We start from the raw sequence: 8,851 nt of genomic DNA, 5'->3' as shown, positions 1-8,851 counted from the left end.
ATTGAATCTGTCCTAAAGAATATGACAAAAGCCAGAAAGATGAGATTGGGGAAGAAAACATAGAGCTAGGGTAAGATCAACCCTCACTGCTACCCACATATTTGTTTTGTTTACTTGAATGAAATATGGAGCTATTTTAAATTCCTATATAACACAATGGTATCAATAAAATGCAGCTTGGTTAAAAAATATATTTTATTTTTCTGTTTGTGATTACATTAAGCTTCCGTGAAAATGGAACACACCAGTTTCACAGCAGGAGAGGATAGATATAGCAAGACTAGAGAGGCGAGACGTTCAGGATTAGAAGAATCTGTATGGCTGAAAGTGAGGTAATGATAATGATTATGTGATAATAGGACTGTTGTGCTGTTTTATGAGGCAGTAATCCAGCTCCCAAAGCAGATAAGCTATGGGGGTGAAGGCTGAGTTTATCCCATGGAGGGCAATAGATTCTTGCTGAATAACCCAGCATGACAGTAAGACTTTTTCTTTTTTGAAGCAAGGTCTTAAAAGTAAGTTTTAAAATAAAATGAGTAACTTCCCAAATATGAGCAAGTGAACAGCTGAGCAACAGTAAAATAAAAGCAAATTGTGCAGGGGAGTGGGGGCCTAAGGGGGTGGAGATGGGATTCTTTTTATGCAATGAAAACTAGAGTTCTAGTAATAGGAGACAAAATTTCCAGGAACCAAAATAAAAACAAAAACAAAACCTCACTACCATACATATTGGCAGCTGAATTGAAGTGTTATTCTTCTAGAGAAGTATTAAACTACTGCAAAATGCAAACAGATGCCCATTCATCTTGTTTTAAGTCATTGTTCATTCGTGGCTTGACAGTTGCTATATGGAAGGGGCTACATTAGTTACAACAGCAGTTATAGACAAATGGCATGTTATCCTTGGTTTTTGTGAGCTTACAGATCAGTACTGCTTAATAAGATGTTGAAAGAGCTTAATCTTCAGTTTTTCTCTTTTTTTAATTTTTATTTTTTATTGGGGTATAGTTGCTTTACAATGTTGTGTTAGTTTCTGCTGTGCAGTGAAGAGAATCAGCTATACGTATACATATATCCCCTCTCTTTTGGATTTCCTTCCCGTTTAGGTCACCACAGAGCACTGAGCAGACTTCCCTGTACTATACAGTAGGTTTTCATTAGTCATCTATTTTATACAAAAGTCAGTTTTTCTCTTGTAGCCAAGATAGACCAGAAAAAAAATCTTACTCCGTCTTGATCCCTCCTGCTTCCTACATGTGTATAAGCATGTTAAGGCTTGTTTGGTTCTAGAGGAGGGATGGGATTCAATCCTCAGTCCATGTTGGTCATTCCTCCTGGGCTCTTCACTTAGGCATGTGGTGTCAGTTCAATTTAGTGTTTAGTACAAATTATTTCCCCCTCATAGGCTGCCAGCAGGCATCCTCCTGTGGTACTGTCACCTCAGAAGCCATAGTATCAGATGGGCTCATGCATCTTACACCCTGTAGAACTGCAATCCCTATCTCTTCTAAGTACCTGGAAACTATTAGACCTCCCCAAGGGATGAGGCCACTTCTAACACTGAGCCTTATCCGCTCCTCCATTTTCACACAAAACTCTAGCTCAGTAGCTTTTGCCTTACAATGCAGAGGCCCAGTTGGGATTTGTCTTGGGGGCAACCACCCATCTGGACCATCTTTTCAGACTAATTCAAAATAACCAACTTCAAGGATACTGAGGTTGCTTTTATGGTTACCTTCTGGGAGATGGGAAGATGCAAAAAAATATTTACAGAGTGCTTATATGTACCAGGCACTATCTGGGCACTTGGAATCTATCACTGAACACAACAGACAGGGACCCCTCCCCTCATTGAGCTTTTGTTTGAGCAAAGGGGACGATAACCAGTACATGTATTGAAAAGTTATCAAGTATGTTAGAGACTAGGTGTTGTGGGAAAAAAATAAAAAGTTTGAGTGGTGTAAGGGAGATACAGAGTAAAGGGCAGTTTGCCGTATTAAATAGTGTGGTCAGAGTTGGCCTCATTGAGCACGCGGTATTGAACAACCACGTATAGGCGGAAGGGAGTTAGTCGAGTGGGTGTTTGGAGCAAGAACACTCTCTGGGCAGAGGAAAAAACTAGAGCAAAGGTTGGAAGTGTGTTTGGTATTTTTAAAAATTGTGGCAAAATGCATATAACATAAAATTCACCATTTTAACCATTTTAAGTGTATAATTCAGTGGCATTGTACATTCACAGTGTGCAACCATCACTACTATGTAGTTCAAGAACGTTTTCTAACCCCAGAAGGAGACTCCATACGCATTAAGCAGTCACCCCCATCCTCCCCTCCGACCAGTCTCTGACAACCACTAACTCTGCTTTCTGCTTCTGTTGACGTGCATGTTGGCATTTTGAAGAAGACCGAGAAGCTAACGTGGGCTGGAGCACAGTAAGTGGAAGGGAGCTTAGGAGGGGAGAAAGTCAGTTAAGTAACGAAGAGCTGAATCCCCTTTCAGCCATTTTAAGTATATGATTTTTACTCTGAATAAAAGAGAGAACCATTCCAGAATTTTAAACTGAGGGGTAAAACAGCTCCATGGGGGCTTCCCTGGTGGCACAGTGGTTGAGAGTCTGCCTGCCGATGCGGGGGACACGGGTTCGTGACCCGGTCCGGGAGGATCCCACATGCCGCGGAGCGGCTGGGCCCGTGAGCCATGGCCGCTGAGTCTGCGCGTCAGGAGCCTGTGCTTCGCAATGGGAGAGGCCACAACAGTGAGAGGCCCGCATACCGCAAAAAAAAAAAAAGCTCCATGGGAGAGTAGATTGAGGGGAGTGTGTGTGTGTGACAAGGTTGGTAGGAAGAAGATTGACTAAAGGGTGAGAAAAGATAATGGCTCTGGCAAGGTTGGAGGGGATTAGGAGGGGATTCAGAATATTAGAAATATAGGACTTGCTGATGAACTGGATTTGGGGTGTGATAGAAGAGTGACATCAAGGATTGCTCCAGTGAGTCTGACCTTTGTGATTAGAAGGATGAAGTTGCCATCAACTGAGATGGGGAAGCTGCAGCTGGAGCAGGTTTCAGGGGTGGGGGGTATCAGGGAAACAGTTCCGGCAGAGTGAGTCTGAGATGTCTGTTCATCCAAATGAAAAAGTCAAGTAGATGGTTAGATGCATGTGTCTGGAGTTCTGAAAAGTGGCCTGCGGTGGAGATAAAAACTGGGGAGTCATTAGTATAGAGACATGGTATTTAATGCCATGAGAGTGGAAAAAGTCACCGGGGAACTGAATGTGAACAGATAATGAGAAGAAGCCAGTTGCTGAGCACTAGGGTGCATCCTCCTTAAATGATGAGGGATACACAGAAGGAACCAGAAAGGAGGAACCAAGGTAGGAGGAAAATCATGGGTATGTAGTGTTGTGGAAGCCAAGTGAAGAAAGTGAACCAAGTAGAGAGTCGTCAACTGAATGAAATGCTGTTGAATTGACTGACTATTGGATCTAGCAGTTTGTGAGGCCGTTTCAGTTGTGTGAGTAGCTTGTAAGTCAGATTGGAATGGGTTTAAGGCAAAATGGGAAAAGAGGAACTGGAATAGTGAATAGAGACAACTATTTGGAGGATTTTCTTGGAAAAGGGCTGAAGGAAATGGAGGTGTACCCCCTTCTTCAGCTCCTCACTTTTACAAGAAATCATCATCTCTTATTTTATATATAACATAATTATATAGCTAATTCATGGGAGTGATACTTTTCTTTGCAAAGTATCATTTCATTTTCTTCCTCACAGATCCTCAGGACAATCCCTATCATTTAAAAAGAAACATAAGTTTATGAGCAGATGAGGGGTAAGAAACAGACCTGAGGGAAGAGAAAGATTCTCTGTCTGAATCACTAATCTTTTTCTGAATCACCTAGTGTTTTACTGAATAAAATCATTTTAAAAAACTATCCAGTAAAGATTTTGTTCATGTACTTCTTATAGGTAGTTTGTAAATATTTCCACAAAAAATAAGAACATTTGGAAAATGTAAAAGTCATGGAGAAAAACTGAATAGTCTTTCCTCCGAGCCCCTTGGGAAAAAAGGAAATTATATGCAATGCTTATTTTAAGGCCTTTACAATGCTTAATTTATTTATAACTTAGCTGATAAAGTTTTGTCTGGGATAATTAAATATTTAAAATATGGTAGATTAAGAAAGCAATTGCAAATTTATTAATTGAATTTGATGTTTCTAATTTTTTAAAATCATAAATAGGGTTCTAAAGTTGCTGAGGTTAAAATAATTTAACTTTTCTTATATGTTCTAGTAACTGAAAAGCAAATGAACCCTGGATAACCATCAACACTAGTACTACAAAAACTCGTGCTGTTTTAACTAGTTTCTTCCTCTTATGAAGTTAAAAATTTTTAGTTTTCTGAAAAGTAGCTATACAATAAAGGGGAGGGAACCCTTACGTTCACTGGACTTGCTATTTTGACATGCAACTTGGTTGAACTGTTTGCAGTTTTTGACCCATCACCTTCCACAGTATGCTTTGGTGCATTGTTTCATGCCAAGCTTGTTCATTTACCCACTTAAGTGCCCAATGAGTGTTTATAAATGCTAACGGATAATTTTATGCCTGCTTGGGAGCTGAGGATTTTACTGGATTGAGGCATGCTACTCTACTCTTTCATTTGATAATCGTTTTCTAACCTGAATATTTCCAAATGAAGGTCAATTTCTTTAATCCACTACATGAGATGGAGGAGGCCAAAATATGAGATTTAAGAGAAGTCTTAAGAGAAATGGTTCTGCAAAATCTTCTCACCAGGCTGTGGGAGGGAGAGTCCATTTTATTGAACATTTATTGGGTACAAGTAGTTATGTGCCAAGCATTGTATTCAATGTTGTGATGCAAAGATGAGAGCTAGATTTATTCATTCAGTAATTATTTATTCATTCAGTCAACATATATTCAGCATCATTTGGATTATTCAAACAACTATCTAAAGGCAGTCATTCTGCAGCAATTGAAAATAGAAATAAGACATTTTTTGGATTGTAATTTAATCAAATAAACTGCCATGCTACCCGATATCACTTACATTTCTAGTTTTAATCTAAGATTCAAACTTACTGCAGCTGGAATCTTAGTGATACAGTTGGGGAAAAAGCTATTACATCTGTTTTCATAAAACTCAGAAGAGGGCTTCCCTGGTGGCGCAGTGGTTGGGGGTCCGCCTGCCGATGCAGGGGACACGGGTTCGTGCCCCGGTGCGGGAGGATCCCACATGCCGTGGAGCGGCTGGGCCCGTGAGCCATGGCCACTGAGCCTGCGCGTCTGGAGCCTGTGCTCTGAGGCGGGAGACGCCACGGCAGTGAGAGGCCCGCGTACTGCAAAAAAAAAAAAACCACTCAGAAGAAAAATCTTAATTTATTTTTAATATTTCATGTTCTTTATATTTCCCTATTTCAGGATATATTTTTTAAAACAGGCAAAAATTTAATAGATTTTAAATAGAAAACAATATTTTCATAAAATCTTTCTAAAGTATCTTTTTTAAGTGGGTAGTTTTACAGGTGAGGGGTTATTTCTTAAAGTTCCTTGAAGTGGACAAACCTGTCAGTGTTTGCAGCTGCTTAAACCATCTACCCTTCCACCCCCAAATTAACTCTTCCTTATTGATGAATAATCTTTCTATTTTTCTGAGAGGAAACACCAGTTAAATAGGTAATTAGGTACTAGTGTCTTTAAGATTTCTTTTTAATACATGTAATCTTCCTTTTAAAAAATAGGTTATACCCCCTGTGCAGATGAGATGTTGTAAATATTTTTAAAATAAGGATTTAATCCATTATAAATATGCCTGCTAATTTTAGGCAAAACTCTGCCCTAGGAGCTGAAGAAATCCAAAGAAAACTAATGTTTTTCCAGCTCTGAAGGAGGTAACCATCTAGTGGGAACGTAGAAGCACACATTATTTAGGTGGAATTGCCAATAAGATTTTAAAAATGGGAGCAGCGATGGACTGTTGAAATAGGGAGGAAAATTCATTCCGTGTTTAGATATGATACTTCTGTAAAGTTGTGAAAATGCTTTTATCTCTCTGAATTATCATATTATCGAAGTTGGGATGGACCTGTGTAAGATAAATAAGAAGGATCATAAGAGAAAACAGCATTGAGTTTAGAGGCAACATCTAGAAGGAAGTGATTATTTGCTCCCAACTAGTTTCTTAGTAAAAGAGAATACATTTCCTGGGTGACTAAAAAAACACCTTGCTTGTTCTTCCAGTACAGTCTGAATCCTCAGCAAAAGGCAAAGAGGATGATTCTCACTCAGCAACCTCTCAGCTTTTATGTACTTGAAACCTTCAGTTGCTATTTGTGGTTAACACTTGCCTTTCCATCATCTCACTTTCCTCACTCCTAATTATGAGCTTAATGTGCACCTTCCTTGATAATTTGTCTCCAACAGGAAGGCAAGATCAGTAGACTACTCTGTACCTTTAGCACTTAGCTGAGGACCTGGCATATAGTCAGTGCTCAATAAATATTTTTTAGGGAATGAATTACCACCCAGATATCAAAGCCTTTACATATTAAGCTGTAGGGTAGAATTTGGGGCAGCTAGAGGGCAGAAGGTTCTAAGAACGAATTTTTGTGATACTAGTATAAACAAATGGAAGCTACATTAGCAATTGATACTTAGAGCCTTTTCTGATAGGACTTTACTTGCACTTAAAAAAAATGATGGACAGCTTTTAATATTGTGTCAAGTCAGTGCTGTCACCTTCATTCATGAAATTTCCATTTAATGTATGAGCTTTAACAATTTGAATGATAACAGGTGAATGACTTTGTAGTGTTTGTGCCTTGCAGGGTTTAGATATTTACCAATTCTGCAAACTACTATGAAGTTAGCATCAGAAACATATTTTGTTATAGTTGAGGTATGAGTTAAAAGAAATTATGTACATTGTATATATTTATGTCCCTTGAGAGTACACTTTCCAAAAATGATTCGTTGCATTTTTATATTCCTCTAGATTTTCACTTCTATCACGGTCATATAGGAAAATATCTACAAATTGTTTTATATGCCAGTGAGCTGGTCTTGCCGAACACTCAGTATTTACCAGCACAGAGCAGTATAAAATAAGTAAAAAATAGTCTCTGCCTTCATGAACTTAATATTTCAATAAAGAAGTTGGATCCCCCCAAATTGTGAAATATATGAGGTTATCAACAAGAGAAATGTGTAACTACAACCAGTTGCAGTGATCCTCAAATCCAGAGGGGTGGCTTCAGGCAGTGCAGTAGCTGATTCCAAAAGTGGTTTGGAGAGTCATAGATCAGCTATCTGAAAGCTGAGGACTATGTCAACCTTCTCTTCATGGGTGACAGATAGTATTTGCTGTGTCACTAAAATGTGAACAGCATACATCTAAATATTAGACTCAATATAATGATCCAAGAGTAGTTTAACTATATGTCCTATGAAATGAACCTACCCTGTCCTATGTATAGGACATTTATTCATATGTATATATCCTAAGGTGCATGAAACATAGTCAGGAATGACTTTAAAAATACCCAAATTAAGAATAATTTACTATTGCCGTGTTCTGAAGGTGCTGTATAATCCACTACTTAACACTTTGAACTTATTTGTCTCAAGCCTGCTTAATACCAAAACACACTCATAAAAGCACTTAACTGATTATGAAAGGTAATAATATCTGGGGAATTTGTACCAGGAATCACATGCTTGGTTTATAAAATATTTATTAAAAGGGAAATTAAATTATTCATGTTTAAATTAGGGTAGATGGGTATAACTAAGAAGTCCCAAATCTTGATGGTTTAATACAATAAAGGATTATTTCTCACCATGTCATTATCCAATTCAAGTTAGTGTTGGTGGTAGTGGAGCAGTTATTGGGAGCCTTTACTGTCCTCAGTCATTTAGGAATTCTGGCTTCTTGCACTGAGTGGCTTTGGTGTCAAGGAAGGCCTTGGAGTCCCCAGTGGATCATCTGCATCTGACCTGTAAACAAGAGAGGAGAATGTGGAGCATTGCATTGAAGGGAATACCTTTTTAGTCCAGACGTGGAAGTGCTAGCCATCACTTTTAACTACCTTTCCTGGCCATAATTTAAGCGCATGGTTCCACCGAACTTAAGAGAGCCTGGGATATGTAACCTAGTGCTATGTCCTGGAAGAAAAGGAAACAGGGTTTGGAAACACAGCATGGTCTCGGCCAGAGTGTTTAAACATGCTGCACTGATGTAAAACTTTCTGTACACACTGCTATGTTTGAAAGCGATAACCAATAACCAACAAGGACCTATTGTAAAAAAAACTAATTAATTAATTAATTAAAAAACAAAACTTTCTGATCAGTTGAAATACTTCAGAATTTTCCAACTTAACATGAAGTCGGTGGATCATATGAAAGAGGAGTGACCAAAAACCTAACAAGAAGGGAGACATATCAAGTTAATCGGCCAATTTGGAAGCAGCTATATTTAAAGAAATGACTATCCAAAGATAGTTCAAATGGAAATGAAAGGTGACGAATTCAGTGCCTCAACTCTTAAACTAAGTGTGATACTGTAAAGAGGTAGATATATGGGTATCACCATTAACTGGACATGCATCCTGGGCCATTCACTTAATCGCTCTGACTTGATTGCATCCTCTGAAAAATGGAGATGATACTGATATTCGTTTTCATCCTTGCTTTGAAGCAAACAAAATCATGTATGTGAGGGGGTTTATAAAATATTAATTGCTAAACAAGTTTTATTTCAGGCTACTTGCATTAAGGAAAAATTACCTCCAAGACTGCTCCTGTCATTCACCTGTGACTCATGAATT

General features: G+C 38.5%; 1 long non-coding RNA gene across 1 annotated transcript; it reads left to right on the top strand.

The window, feature by feature from the left end:
- The first annotated feature begins 237 nt into the window (after window positions 1–237).
- On the top strand, window positions 238–2,426 carry LOC141279462 (uncharacterized). Its single transcript, XR_012333719.1, has 3 exons — window positions 238–332; window positions 1,107–1,146; window positions 2,401–2,426. It is a non-coding gene; the product is annotated as an uncharacterized lncRNA (long non-coding RNA).
- Window positions 2,427–8,851: the final 6,425 nt, after the last annotated feature.

The sequence above is a fragment of the Tursiops truncatus genome, chromosome 9 (assembly GCF_011762595.2).
Source record: "Tursiops truncatus isolate mTurTru1 chromosome 9, mTurTru1.mat.Y, whole genome shotgun sequence".
Lineage (NCBI taxonomy): Eukaryota > Metazoa > Chordata > Mammalia > Artiodactyla > Delphinidae > Tursiops > Tursiops truncatus.
The sequence above is the reverse complement of the archived record's forward strand: the minus strand, read 5'-3'. Positions and strand labels throughout refer to the sequence as shown.